Genomic DNA, 15,929 nt, shown 5'->3' on the forward strand with positions numbered 1-15,929 from the left:
GAGTCCTTTTACCCTTAACCACTCCTTGAAAGTTGCCATTCTAAATTATCGAAAAATCGCGTTCTTCCTTTTTTTTTCCAAAATACTTGCTATCTACAGAACAAATATTACTTTTGCTCATTGGAAAAGGAACAACAACAAAGGAAAAAAACAAACGTTTTATTTCATGAACAAGAAGGAGACCCTAAGAGTTAAAAGTAAGTAGTTATTCAATTGCAACTTCTTGAAGTTTTTGGCTTGAAAATCTCACTTTTAACCTTTTAATACTTTAACCTCATTGAAAGAGCAATTGAGTTAAGCGGATTCCACTCAGAAAATGGTGTTTTCATCTTTACTCTGTCTTCTGTAGAATGAAAAAACAACAGTTTTATAATGAAGTAATTATTACATTTTCTGAATCCTTCACGATTTCGGCTCCCCCTTCTTAGTGACACAGCGATATGATTGCGGATTTACACCGCTAGATATCGGGTTTCGATACCTATGTTGTGAAGTGCACAGATAGTCCATTGTGTAGCTTTGTGCTTAACTTCAAACAATCAACAACCTACACCATACACAAGTTTTTTTCCGATAAACAAATTCAAATAGAATAATATACATAGATGTGTCGTTGTCTTCAAAATAGTTTTAATGTGGCCCGTGTCTTCAAAGTGAATGAAGAAGTTATCTTTCGACGCATTGCTATGCCTGAATGTCACATATTTGTTATGTAACATTGTATTTATATTGTAAGTTACTTTTTTACATTCGATTATTTCAGATGTTATCGTATACATAAAGTGTACAAAATATTTGTCCATTATACGCAATTATATATCTGTTTAACAGATTAAATCTACACTTTTATAATCCAGGATTTTTGCAATACTTGTCGAAATTTAAAATAAACTTTTTAATTTATGAGGTTCAATTTAAAAGGAGGATTTATTGTGATCCAGGCAAACTAGTCATTAAAACTTTTAAGTCTCGTGACATTTTGAAGGCAGTGCTTTATAACCAATCAAAACTTTTACATACGTACCTCAACAGAACTAAAGGTGTCCGTAAAGTCTGAAGCCACAAGCACTTCAACAAATTTTACAAAATATGTTCCACTTGCCGTCTTTGTAATTCGAAATAAGTTTGGATCAACAGTAGACAGAAGTCGACCTTCTAGTGCTTTAACAGCATTATGATCAGTCACGTGCCTGAAATTAAGAAACACTGCAAACTGTCTATGGTTCCAAAATTTTCGGACACCCTTAAAATAATGATGAAGAAAATGTATGAAAATATTAAATATTTTATTCATTCTAAACTAATAGCGTCGCTACAGTTACAAATATATCCATGAAAGAATTTTTACACTTCAATCTTTATTTGAAGGTCAAAGATTTTTTAACCATCTTTAACACTATTGTTCTAAATTTTTGATTTTGTAAATGTATTATGTACTGATCTCGGAAGGGGACATGGGATAAAATATTTATGTCGTGCGCATGACTTACTATGTCGTGCGCACGAGATAACTATTTTTATGGGAACAAGATGGCAAGTCGTGCGCACGAGATAACTATTTTTATGGGAATAAGATGGCAAGTCGTGCGCACGAGATAACTATTTTTATGGGAACAAGATGGCAAGTCGTGCGCACGAGATAACTATTTTTATGGGAACAAGATGGCAAGTCGTGCGCACGACATAATTTTTTTTTCTTATGTCCGTTGTTGGACTCCGTAAATGTGACAGATATAAAATCTTGAAAACTCTTTTGACATGAAATAGTGTTTATGAGATTATCTGAAACATAATGCCATCCGTCAAATTTCTTGTCCGACGAACGTCTATAGTTTCGTTTGTGAGAGTCCCTGCCATAAATTTAACATGGTTGAAGAGAAAAAATCTCCAAAATGCAACAGCCAAATGCTAATAGAATAATCACCCTGCTTAAAGTAGCTTTAATACAGTTTGTAACCATAAATGTTATTTTGAAAATTAGAATTATAGACATACAAGTGTTTCATGGAGCTCCCCGCTTGTACAGCGGTATGTCTACAGCTTTCCACTACAATCAACAGGCGTTTGATTCCACTCGGTGGGTTCAGTAGATAACCCGATGTGGCTTTATCATAAAAACAAACACAACACAGCCACACGTTTCGTTGGAACATCTGCACTTTTATTAAAGTATAGATTGATCACTAGAGGGGGCACCTGCTCTTTTAAGAAATCCTTAATACCAAGTAATTTTCTTTATGGGTAGAAAATAGATCTTTGTCTAAGGAAATTTTTATAGTTTTTTATTGATGAAACAAAAAGTTGAAATAGAGATAAACCTTTCTCCTATCTTGGATGCATACTACAAGCTTAAATTATTAGATAATTCTTAAGAAAATTCGAAAATTTCTAACTTAAGTGTAATTTATATTTTGAACAAGTTTTATTCGTCGACATATTTTTCTTCTACATTCGAGAGAAACGTGAATATCAGTGTTTGCTTTATGGCCGGAAGAAAATAGAAAAACGAAGTCTTTGTATATAATACATATAAAGCCATCTCGAAGCTTTAAATCTTATTGTCATGGGAAAAGAGATCAGGAAATGTGAGAAGTCAGCGATAGCGATTATTCTGCTTGTTCAATATACATTCTACAACAGAGACGAATCTTTCTTCTACAGCTGGCTTTCAGTGTTAGCAAGAATTCTATACTTAGCATTGTCGAAAAGGTTGATTTTATTTACCACCTACCAATTTCTTGTCCTTTTGCCTGCAAAATTTGATTACGAACAAGATAAAAGAAAAGACTTTTCTGTGCCAAATCAGTTGTCCAATAAAATTATTCAACTTTTATACGAATAGCTGAGTCATAAAATAGGTACATCCGCCACCACGTATGCCGTCAAAATTGCATACAAGACATTCTTTTTCTTAGTTGTGTAAAATTTGAGAAGTTTAATACTTTTATACGTTTACTGGGTTAAAGGAAATACCATGCCTTTTCTTGACCTACAAACATAATCCTTAAGTCAGATATTAGTTTCTGTTTGTAACTGGCATGACCTGGTGGCTAAGGCATTCGAAAAGCAAAGTGAAGGAGGTGAATTCGAATCTCTGTCACCAAACATGCTTGTCGTTTTAGTTGTAGGTGAGTTGTAGTTGTGATTCAATCTAGTGTGAGTGGGTGGGCGGTGTTAACTACTTACTCTTCCTCCAGTTCAGTGGTTCCCAACCAGGGGTGCGAGATAACATTTGTTTTGGCCACCTTCACCTTTATTCCTAAATAAATAATTACTCTGAGTGGTACGGGAACTTATTAAAAATTTTTAAGGGTGCAGGACACAAAAAAGGTTGGGAACCACTGCTCTAGTTCGTCACTTTTGAATTAAGGTTTGGTTTGTTTTGAATTTCGTGCAAAGCTACACGAGGGCTATCTGCGCTAGCCGTCCCTAATTTAGCAGTGTAAGACAAGAGGAAAGACAGCTAGTCGTCACCGCTAATTGTTGGGCTACTCTTTTACCAATGAATAGTGAGACAATGAATAGGGAGATTGACCATCACATCATAACACCCCCACGGCTGAAAGGGCGAGAATTTTTGACGCGACCGGGATGCGAACCCGCGACCCTCAGATTACGAGTCGCACGCCTTAACGCGCTTGGCCATGCCGGGCCAAACGACGGAAAGTGTAGTTTGAAATGTTTCTTTTTATCCACAGTGACAACAAAATAATTTCAACTTTTTTATATTCTCTCTTACTGGCAAATTACTCCCAAAGTATGATGCTGTTCACACCGACTGATCAACTTGGTCCAAAGACAGTTTCTCACAGAAATCAGCTTATAAAGTTTCAAATGTCACACATGGAGGTCAATTCGATGATTCAAACATGGTTTCTGAAGACATCCTAAAGTACTATATAGATTAAATTTGAAGTATATATTTTACGGCGTTAACTGTAATGACGTTTTTCTGCATTTATGTATTGAAATTGCACCATTAAGTCGTTTTACACTCATGAGTAATTTTTGTCGTAATAAAATCTTGCTTGCATGATAATTTCATTTATAACATTTCAGGTGATAGGAGTTAAAACACCGGTTATGACGCTTTTAGGAATGAGAACAAAAGTTAATTAAGTTAAAAACCTCGATGTCATGATATAAAACCATTTCATGTTTTGAGTGATAAGTACCCGTTAACACGTGATTTATATACTGGAAAACTCTCGTTATCAGTGAATGTTACCACTGGGCAAAAATTAATGGCAATAATAATGGGTTCAAATAAACTTTTTCAGTGTTATATATATACAAATATTCATGGTAGTTTAAACAGTAGTTTTGGATGTAAAGAATATACATTCATAAATTTGTCTCAAGAGTCCAAACATGTAGATTTTGTTTGGTCTAATACAGGCCTCGTATTTTCGTGACGGCAGAGTCTCTTCTCTGTTAAAAGCTAATGCTCCCAACGGGCCCAGTGCAATGCGCAATGACGTTTTGGTAAAATATGTAAAACATTTTAATGTCGCAATGGGCATTTATATTCTTGTAAAATATACAACACTTCTTTGTGTGTGTGTGTGCTGGTTTTAAAGAGGTATTTATTGGTCGATTACTTTTAGTTTACTCTAGGTGATGGAGACGTTATATCACGAGAAATGTTTCCCGAGGAAAGCGTGCGTTATTTTTAAATCTGTGAAACATATTCGACAACTTTTGAGATGAATAAGGTTATTAAACATATTCCTGAGAAACATAAGACGTAAAAAAAATAAACTGCGATTTTCTCTAACATATGTAAAAATGGACTCGTAACACTTTTGTGTAACTTAAATCCGGTTTCTATTGTTAATACGCTGGATTTGACAGATGTTTTGCATAGCTTCTACAGAAGTCTTATCATGACAGCTTTTTTGTAAAATTTTCGAATGGTTGTATTATAAAATGAAGTTTTTTTTTATTTTTAGTTTTATGATTCACAAAAATTCCGATGCTAGTTTTAATCAATTTCATTCCAAAACATATTGATGAACTTAGATTTCTTCAAGGTCATCGAAACTACGTAACTAAAAGTCAAACAAAGCAAAGCACATAAACATTTGAAAATGTATAGAACACATCAGATTCTGGTTCTCACAGATTTGTGAGGTAACGTGTGTTAAACTCTTCTATCGATTAAAGTGATTACATTTTAATGGTTAACGTATTTGTTGTTAAGATGTGGAAAAAAACAAGACTTAAGAAATAAGCATTAAAAAAGACACCCTTATCTCATTTTCGTAAATTAATGTTGAAATTTTGACGTTACAACGAAATGGTAAGATACCATTAGATCAAATCAAAGGTTAAAATAATGAGAAATGTTCGCGTGATAATATTTAACAGCGGTACTAATGAAAACGCGGACTTCCATAAGTGTCGGTAATGATATAGTTGATAGATAAATATTTTTATTATTTTATTTACTCGAAAGACGATTTGAGTTCATCTTCTTCTGGTTTTGAAAGAGGTACCATGTTTATTTTCCTAAAATTAACGCACATGCAGAGGGAATAATAAATGTATAACTTCAAATATAACCGGTTGTGTGGTTTTAGGTACAATACGTTCACTCTACAGAAAGAAATAAGAGTGAGGGGAACACTAAAACTAACCAATAACAAACTTCAGGAATTAAAGAATACCTCTAGTAACTAATAAACATAATTTTTTAATAAGTTAGAATAGATGCTTTTCAAACGTCAGATACATTATGCAGAGGAATGCTTTTACGTAAACATTCTCACATACACACACAAAACTATGTAGAGAGAATGCCAAAAGTAGAATATAGTTCTTATCTGTTTTTTAAGCACAAAGCTGCACGATGGGCTGTCTGCACTCTAACCGCTACGGAGAATTGAATCCCGAATTTTAGAGTTGTAAGTCCGTAAATTATTTGCTGACGATCGAAAGAGTAGTCCTGCCGATGGGACAGCAGTAAGTTTACAAACTTCGAACGCTAAAATCCAGAGCTCAATTCTTTCGGTAGACACAACAGATAGTCCAATGTGGTTTTGCTCTAAAAGAAACAAATCGAATAAGTAAAAATATAGACGTAGAATGAGATGATGCACAAAAAGAAATAAATAAACGTTATGTATAATCCGAATTACGTTATTTCATGACAGGACACTCAATAGATGGCGCTCTTTAGTTAATTTTTCTTTCTCATGTGATGTGTTTATAGCCGTTTGAAAACGCAGTGGCGAGCTATTTTTGATTTATATTTATTTATACTGATATAAATTATTGGAGACGTTATATAGCTAATATAAATGCAATTATTTGACAACAGTCACCGGTTTCAACGAGGTATGTAAAAATCAAAAATAACAAGAGAGAGATTGAACCTAAGGCGTTCATTATTTTATTGTCGCTACTCTGAATAAAAAATTTAAAAATAATTTAAGATTAGACTTTTAAGAATGATATAATGATAAACTATATTATGATATATGTACCATAAATAAGCTTCAAGTTTTGTATTTGAAGATAAACTTTCTAATTACGTGGATCACTTTGCAGGTCTATAGATATATGATATAAAACATTTAAGATAAGCTCTAAGCACGCTGTATATCATCAGTCGTTTGAATTTTTCTAAATGTTAGTATAATCTTTCGTAACATACAGCATTGATAGGTTAACAAAAACAAGACAGAAACGGGTAACGTGAACGGAAACATTTCACAAAAATAGCGGTTTCTTGTCGCACGTCTTGAGATCTGCCTGAAACAAACAAACAAAAAGGATGGTTAGCCTGAAAGAAAAAAATGTCAGATTTAGGTGACAAATAGTTAATAACACCGACGAGTAAACCTACAAGTCCAGTGGAGTAAATAAATAAACGTATATGCCAGTATTGAATAGGAATTTGACTCTCAGTTATTTCAACTGAGAAACAGTTGTTTTGAGCGTATAATAGATATGTTATAATATAAAATAATAAGAGCAACTTTAACAGTTTACCTAACGCGCATAAACGTTCAAGAATGTGAACTAGTTTCAAAAAGAAGATAAACGGAAACATAATGGTACAATAATTGTATTTGGAAAGAGCAAAGATTGAAGCTTTTAGCTTGTTTCATTTCGCATTTTATTCGCGCCATTGTTTAGTTTATTACTACTAGTAATTCTAATTTTTGCAAAACATAATATCCAACACTGTTCGTAGCTTTGAAATAATGGTAAACGGTGCATAATATTATAATGTCAAGAACATATATTGCTTCAAGGGAGAACATATTATGTTACATTACTTCAAGAAAGTACATAATATCTTATATTACTTGCAATTTGCTTAGTTTTTTTTTCTTCTAGATCTATATGACACTGGACTATCTCCTTTGTTCCCCGCAATAATCGAACCCTGAATTTTAGCGTTGCAAGTCCGTAAACTGTCCCACCGCGGCGCATCATATAACATATGTTATCAACACGGTAGGCAAAGTCAAGTCAAATCTATCAGCACATAAGAGAAGGTATTGAACCCGGTTTCAATAGCATAAGCAGATGAGAATGGTAACATAAGGCAGTGACCTATTCGGGATAACATTTCGGACAGGTCGAAATTTTACAGGACTGCTGTAAAATTACTTCGCTTTGTGAACCACGTGTATAATTCGTTAGGAACCAAAAATTCTCTTCATTAATGCATGTATGTTTTTTCAAGGACTTGAAAGGCACGTGATCAACGAGTTTTTGTGGTTACAAATTTTCCCACTTCGTATAAACCACCCGTTTATGCCAGGCGCTAGTGAAGGCACAATAATTGAAAATGCAGTATTAAATAATGAAAAGCCCTTGCTCTGACATTGACACAGTTATTCCAAAATCCACGTCACTCTTACTTATAAGTTGGGCCCAGCATGGCCAGGTGGATTAAGGTGTTCGGCTCATAATCTGAGAGTCGCGGGTTCAAATCCTTGTCACGCCAAACATGCTCGCCCTTTCAGCCGTGAGGGCGTTATAATGTGACAGCATTCCTACTATTCGTTGATAAAAAAGTAGCCCAAGAGTTGGCGGTGGGTGCTGATGCCTAGCTGCCTTCCCTCTAGTCTCACACTACTAAATTAGGGACGGCTAGCGCAGATAGCCCTCGTGTAGCTTTGCGCGAAATTCAAAACAAACCAAACCACACTACGTTAGAGCAACTAATAGTATATACTGGATGAAACGATATATTTCGTTTGCCTGAAATGGTTTGTAATGCTAGCTTTGTTGAAGAAAAATGCGATCTGACTTTACACTTCAAAATCAGATATAAAAAAAAATATAGCAACGTTATTTAGAAACGTAGGGCGATACTTATATCAAATCATCACAGCTGACTCTACTACAAGGGATCACGTGATCTTGAGGAATTACGTTAGCCGCGCTAAGCAGATTACCAAATAATCTAAACTGATACATAATAACTGTCCTTACTGCCTTATTCTAAGTTACGTATAGTGTTCTAGTACAATAGTTATTTTATAAATGACTTGTGGATGTATTCATATGAACTGGCGTAACATATGCGTCACGTGTACGTTTATAGTAGTATTTGCCCATTCATAAATCATTTTAAGGTACTGTTTAAAGAAAGGCTATCTTTGTTTTCAGTGGAATAAATATGTGTGTATTTTTCCTTTCAAAATGATTAGATTAAAAAGCTTTACATGTCTCCTACGTTAAAATTTGTTTTCCAAAATTTATAGTGGTTTTGTGTATTGCCAAACAGATTCACAACTAGAATATGGACAAAAATATCTTTAACATCTGGGGTATACAACTGAATAAACAATGCATTATAAATAAATACAATATATTAGATTATCTCTATCTATTACCATGTTGACTTTTAGTTTTGATATATTGTCGGTAGATGGTTTTGACCAAAGGGTACTATTACTTCACATGGGCCACGTTTTCTTCGATGTATATAACGGCTTATTACGTATTTATTTACCATCCATTCTTTTAATTGAAAGTTTGATAATGTTTTGAAATTATTCCAGCTCATTTTTTTCACTTCTGCCAAAATAAAAAAAAAGAAATTTGTATTTTTTCATGACTATTAAATACTAATTATTGTTTAAAAATTGTATTCAAAATTAATGATATAGAATTCGCTTTAAACGAAGTTAATAGACACTTAAGGAATCGAGATTTTAAACTCGAGAAATAAATCATAAAACGGAGCAACCAAAGCTTGTTAGCGTAGAGAAGCTATAAACACTTTTCATTTTCTGTTTGATTCAGAAGCTCAAAGCTACACAAGTGCAACTTGCACAAATCTTTCTCTAATTTTGAACTAATAGTAGTTGTTTTTTGTTATTAAGCATAAAGATATACAAAGGGCCACCTGTGTTCTGCCCATTACGGGTATCGAAACCAGGTTTCCAGCAGTATAAGTCAGCAGACGTATCGCTGTGCTGCTAGAAGGCTTGAACTGATATACAAGAGGAAGGGCAGCGAGTCAAACTCCTGCGCTGCTCTTTTTTGTTTGTTTTGAATTTCACGCAAAGCTGCACGAGGGCTATCTGCGCTAGCTGTTCTTAATTTAACAGTGTAAGACTAAAGAGAAGGCAGCTAGTCATCACCACCCACCGCCAACTGTTGGGCTGCTCTTTTACCAACGAATAGTGGGATCGACCGTCACATTATAACGTCTTTACGGCTGAAAGGGCGAGCATGTTTGGTGTGACGGGGATTCGAATCCGTAACCCTGGAATTACGAGTCGAGGTGATTAACCTGGCCATGCCGTGCGTTTACTCTTGTTTGACCGAATAATGTTAATTGATTGTTATTCATGTGACGTACCAGTACATCTAAACTGCAAGATCGAGTTTTGTTTTTTGCAAACAGCTACATACCATGAACCCTTGGTTACACAGTTCTAGTATTCTTAGAACTAGTCCAAAATTATATTTTACACTCAGTGATATCAAATATTTTTAGTGTAAGGTTTAACAATAACAAAATAAGGAGAAACTTCCGAGCCAATTTAATTTATTTTTATGTCAAAATATTTCAAAGCAAAATGACGAATGGTAAGTATGAATTAACACCTTTTGAAACTTTATACCTAACATTTTTGGCAGAAAGTTTGAAACTTATTGGTTTAGAAATCGTTTCATTTTGCCTTATCAATTTTTCTTTTGCACTTATATATATATGTGAAAAAAGAAGTTATCTATTCGTTCAGCTGTCACAACTTTTAGCTTCTCAGCATTATTTGATCAGTTTTCAAAAAGCAATCACATGGTATTCCCCTCTATTTTTACGTCTGAGAAAAATGTGAAAATGTGAAGTTCAGTATTTTTAGACATCTTCTCGCTTGTTTTGGTGGATGATTTTTTGGCATGTTTTTTTTTGTCCTGATGAAAGATTCGGTCATACATTCGATAGCTGTTAAAGTTTCTTTTTTCAATAATAATGTATAAAAGAAGTGAAATAAAAGTTTTACCACCATAATTTCTTGGCTATCTAGAAGTCATTTTTGGTTTTAAGTGTCCTTCTAAATTAAACGGATAAAGAATTTTGAGAGGCGGATAATTGTCCGCTAGTGAAGTTAAACCGCGTAACTCTTTATTTTATGTGTTTTTGCAACTAAATTATTATAAATTCTTCCATTCAATGGGTTTGAGGACAAGGTATAAAATTAACGCAATAAGTAGAACTTTCCAAATTAGAGTTTAAAGATACAACTTTCCAGAACGTTTACGTGATGTTGAATGGGATATTGTTTTTGATCATACGCTTTCATTTCTGCAGTAAGTTACCTATTAATGTTATTATATTATGCAAATAATAAACTTCTTAATGTGTAACATAAAAATGTAATTTTAACTATCGTCAACTAAAAAAACATATATGTAATGCGCAATGTTTGCGTATTTGTATCCTTAATGTTTCATATAAAACAAAATATTTATTTATGTCTACTGCATTCAGTGAACCATCAAATTCGCTAGTAGATACCTCTTATCACTTTTTCTTACCTTAAATTACTGAAAATTTAAAACAAAAGAATTCTAAGAAAAATATCCCGTCGCTTCTTTTGTTTTCTGCCAAAAAAACAGAATCAAGAATGTTTTAACCGACTTCACTGAGAATAAAAGTTGAGATTAGGGTTTGTGATTCTAATATTAAAACGCCATGTTGGTTAAGGGTAACAAAGAACAAACATATGCATATGAAAAGAATGAACGTCACATTTTCTGGTGTATCGCCTGTATCAGTACTTCACACTTTTATAGGTGAGATTTTACAACCTTGGAATTCATTAAGACAGGCTACATATTAAGCAGCTAAAGATTTACTCAAAGTTCTCTTTGTTACCTGCATTTGAGTGTAGTATTTCATATAATGAGATAAATAATAGAAGATTACTTACCTGGTCAGCTCTAATTGTTTTATAACTCAACGAAACTACAATATTATACAAGTTATTCTCAGAAAACACTCTTTATTTTCTTTAAGAATTTACTGTATGCTAATGAACACTCATTACTTTAAAAGTTTACAATGAACCAAGTTTGTAAAGGTTTAATGAAACTGACGTTGTAGGAGTTGACCAAAGTTACATTTTAAGACTTATGCGTCGCCTCAGTACGTTAATTTTTTTTTCTGCAACGGCATACTTAATTTTGTTTGCAAAGATATATATATAACTATATTAAATGTTGTATAGGTAGAGACGACGAATATCTAATTAAGCCCGATTGTGTTCTGCTTTTGTAACGTGACAAAATCCATCCTACTAAAGTCTTTTTACTTTGATAAGTAAATATAAATGAAAAGTTTGTAGCTCTTCAACTAGTCCACTTTTAAAACACACCAAGCCTAATGGTCAATATCACCAACTGGTTGCCATAGGTTGTTTTCATAACAGCTTTTCATAGATTTTCGTAGTTTTAAATTAGTATATATTGACTACATCAACCTCCAGATGTAGAAAGTACACGCTCGAGTATATTTTAACTCTGACGTTACATCTGTTGTCAAGATCAGATTTTCATTCCTTTACATTATAAGTTCACTGAGGTTTATGCCGAGATTTAAGTTTTTAAGGATCTGGCCGGAAACAGAAATAAATAAATCTATTTTCGTGTTTCTGGACTCAAAAAAGTCCAAAGTTTCCTAGTGTAGGCTTATAATGTATGCATATTTTTAGTTTTTATGTTGGGCAAAGTATTTTTTTGTAATTGTTTTATTTTTTCTCTTTAAATCACATACATGTCTTAGATCAGGCTAAATTTAGCAATTTTCGCATGTTTAAGTTCATTCAGTCTTAAATTACAAGGCGTTGGCTAGCCGAAGGTGGATCGAGAAAGATAACTGGTGGGACAGAAACTTAAGACATTTTGTTTTTTCTTTTAATTATTTAAAAATATACATTGTCAGAATAACCATGTTGATTATCACATGGAAAATTTTTATACTCTTTCAGATGCAGCTTGAAATATTAGCACTCTGTATTTGTAGTATTATACGATATTTAATTAGCATATCACACTTGTTACGTTTCGTTTCCACTTTATTTTAGTTTGCTTATTTCCCGCTACGAGCATCGAAACCTGGTTTTCACCCTAGACTTATCGCATTGGGGGAGTTTTCAGTTTAAGTAACAATTTGATTGTAAGAGCGCACATGTATATCTTTGTGGAGGCTAGTAAACTGTTAACACTTGGGCTGCTCTTGTCCTATCAAATAGTGGAAATTGACAGCTACTCTTATAATACATCTAAAGTGCATTTTTGTAGTAACTAGAAGCGAACCGTAAATCTTTCGACATACAACTCAGTCTTGAAATACATTGAGAAACAAACTTAAATATTATTATGAACATAGTAATTATAGGTGTTTATTTGTGAAAATAAACCTCTATTATTACATATTTTACGCTTGTTTCTTGCCCTGGAAAGACTTTGTGTCAGTTTTATCTTCAGATCTGATCATTAGTGATTTTATATTTTTGTAACTATTTGAAGTTTCATTTACTGTTTTCGAATAGTTGGGTATGGTGATTAGAGCATTCAGTTCGTATTTAGCATGTTGCGGGTTCGAATCCCATCACCGAATATGTTCGCCTTTTCAGTATTCAAGCGTTATAATGCGTCATTCAATACCACTATTTGAATGGAGTAGCTCTAGAGTTGGCGGTGAATGATGTCGACATTCCATCTAGTTTATCATTTCTAAATTAGTGCACTGCTAGTGAAGATAGTTCTTGAATAAATTTGCATATAAATGAGCGTATAACTGAGAGATAACGTTATATCTACTTGAAGAACTGTCCAACTGGTGTTTGGAACCATAATCATTCAGCAACAACTGTCCATTCATTTAGATACATTCAAAATAGGTTATTTGAACGATATCACATAACGTTCACATTCCTTCTATGGTAATGCTTAGTTGCTTGTGGTATTCAAACTCTAGGTAACACACATTATATGTCTCTCATTAAGAACAAAAGATTGCCATAGCTTTTAAAATTAGTGGTATTCAAACTCTAGGTAATACATATTATATGTTTCTCATTAAGAACAAAAGATTGCCATAGCTTTTAAAATTAGTGGTATTCAAACTCTAGGTAATACATATTATATGACTCTCATTAAGAACAAAAGATTGCCATAGCTTTTAAAATTAGTGGTATTCAAACTCTAGGTAATACATATTATATGACTCTCATTAAGAACAAAAGATTGCCATAGCTTTTAAAATTAGTGGTATTCAAACTCTAGGTAATACATATTATATGTTTCTCATTAAGAACAAAAGATTGCCTTAGCTTTTCAAATTAGTGGTATTCAAACTCTAGGTAATACGTATTATATGACTCTCATTAAGAACAAAAGATTGCCATAGCTTTTAAAATTAATGGTATTCAAACTCTAGGCAATACATATTACATGTTTCTCATTAAGAACAAAAGATTGCCATAGCTTTTAAAATTAGTGGTATTCAAACTCTAGGTAATACATATTATATGTTTCTCATTAAGAACAAAAGATTGCCATAGCTTTTAAAATTAGTGGTATTCAAACTCTAGGTAATACATATTATGACTCTCATTAAGAACAAAAGATTGCCACAGCTTTTAAAATTAATGGTATTCAAACTCTAGGTAATACATATTACGTGTCTCTCACTAAGAACAAAATATTGTAGTAGTTGTTAAAACTAATGTTTGTTTCAAAAGTTGATGTTTGGCAAGTTCAAATGTTTTTTTATCAAAGTCACGTTTCATGCAGAAAGCTATCTATCTTCACCGATTCATCATTAAAAACATTACACATAAGTTTTAAACTAAAGAAATTATAAAAGTAGCATGCGGCGAATAACCCGAGAGCTATAGAATATAAAACTAAGATTACATTGAGGACATTTCAATTTTCGGTTACGTCGTATCCTTTGTTTGTCTTTGTGGACAATGTGTTTAGAGAGCTCTTGAGCATTTTAGTTTCAAGTTACAATAAAAACTATAAAATAAATCAGTAGTAATACTTTTGGCTTAAGTTCGAGCCTTAGCTTATACCTTTTGTTTATTTACATGGTAAATATATACATATATCAAAATCAAGCTACTACATATTAGCATATACTTTCTGTTTATTTATGGTAAATATATACGCATATCAAAATCAAGTTAATACATATTAGCTTATACCTTCTGTTTATTAACATGGTAAATATATACATATATCAAAATCAAGCTAATACCTATTAGCTTATACTTTCTGTTTATTTACGTGATGTATAAATAAATATATATAGTGGTCAGGTGGTTAAGGTGCTCCACTTCTAATCCGAAGGTCGCTGGTTCGAATCCGCGTCGTACCAAACATGCTCACCCTTTTAGCTGTGGGGAAGATATAATGTGACGGTCAATTCCACTCTCCTAGATGGTGATAAGTAGCTGCCTTCCCTGGCGCAGATAGTTCTCCTGTAGCATCGCGCGAAATTCAAAACATAGATATATCAAAATAAAGTTAATGACTTGAAGAACTCTTAAACGTTGCAGTTTATAATAAGGGGAACACTAAAGATAACTCTCTTTCATACGATGTTGCAGTCTGAGGTACAAGAATTCCGATAAATCTTCATAGGCTTGGGTGACGACAAAAAACTGATTTTTAAATAATAAATAAACTATTTTGTGTTTACTCATGTTAAATTTATTCATTAAACCACATGACAGCGTTAATCACGGGATTTTGTATTCTAGGTATATCTTCTAGTCCTAAATATGTATCTACATATGAACAGTCTTTTGGTCATCAACTGATTATGTATATCGCGCCATCTTTCAGCAGGCAACAGAGAATGGCATTAAGTAACTAACAACCGACACAGTATAACATGAAATATGGAGAAACAAAGCAGAAGGCCATCCTGTACGTTTGATATCAGGTTTTGAAATTTCAACAGAGATATATACTTGTGAAAACGAGACTGTATCTGATCTTCCTCACAGACACATACATTAATCAAATAATTAAAGTAAATGAGACAAGCTTGAGATAAGATGGATAAAAATCAGCTTTCGTTTTCAAATATCTAAGCAAGAAATTGGAGTAGCTCTATGTTTCAATTAAATCGGGAGTTTAACGACCTCTGTGTTTGTAGTGTTGAATTATTTTATTAATAGTGGGAGTAAATAAATATATTTTAGTAGCCACACGGACCCACTGAATAACTTCTGGCGAGCTTAAACAGAAGCAGGGTATTTGTTCATGAGAAGGATCAGATTAACAAATAAGTTACAAATAGGATATATATATATACCTGTGTGTACGTACGTGATTATCTTAGTAAAAAATACTGATAATAGTTAGTTTCCTAACAACTACCACAGCATGAAATAGATGAATACTGTTATCAATGAATATAAACTAGTTTCACTATT

Source organism: Tachypleus tridentatus, chromosome 13 (genome assembly GCF_004210375.1).
Source record: "Tachypleus tridentatus isolate NWPU-2018 chromosome 13, ASM421037v1, whole genome shotgun sequence".
NCBI classification, from domain to species: Eukaryota; Metazoa; Arthropoda; class Merostomata; order Xiphosura; family Limulidae; genus Tachypleus; species Tachypleus tridentatus.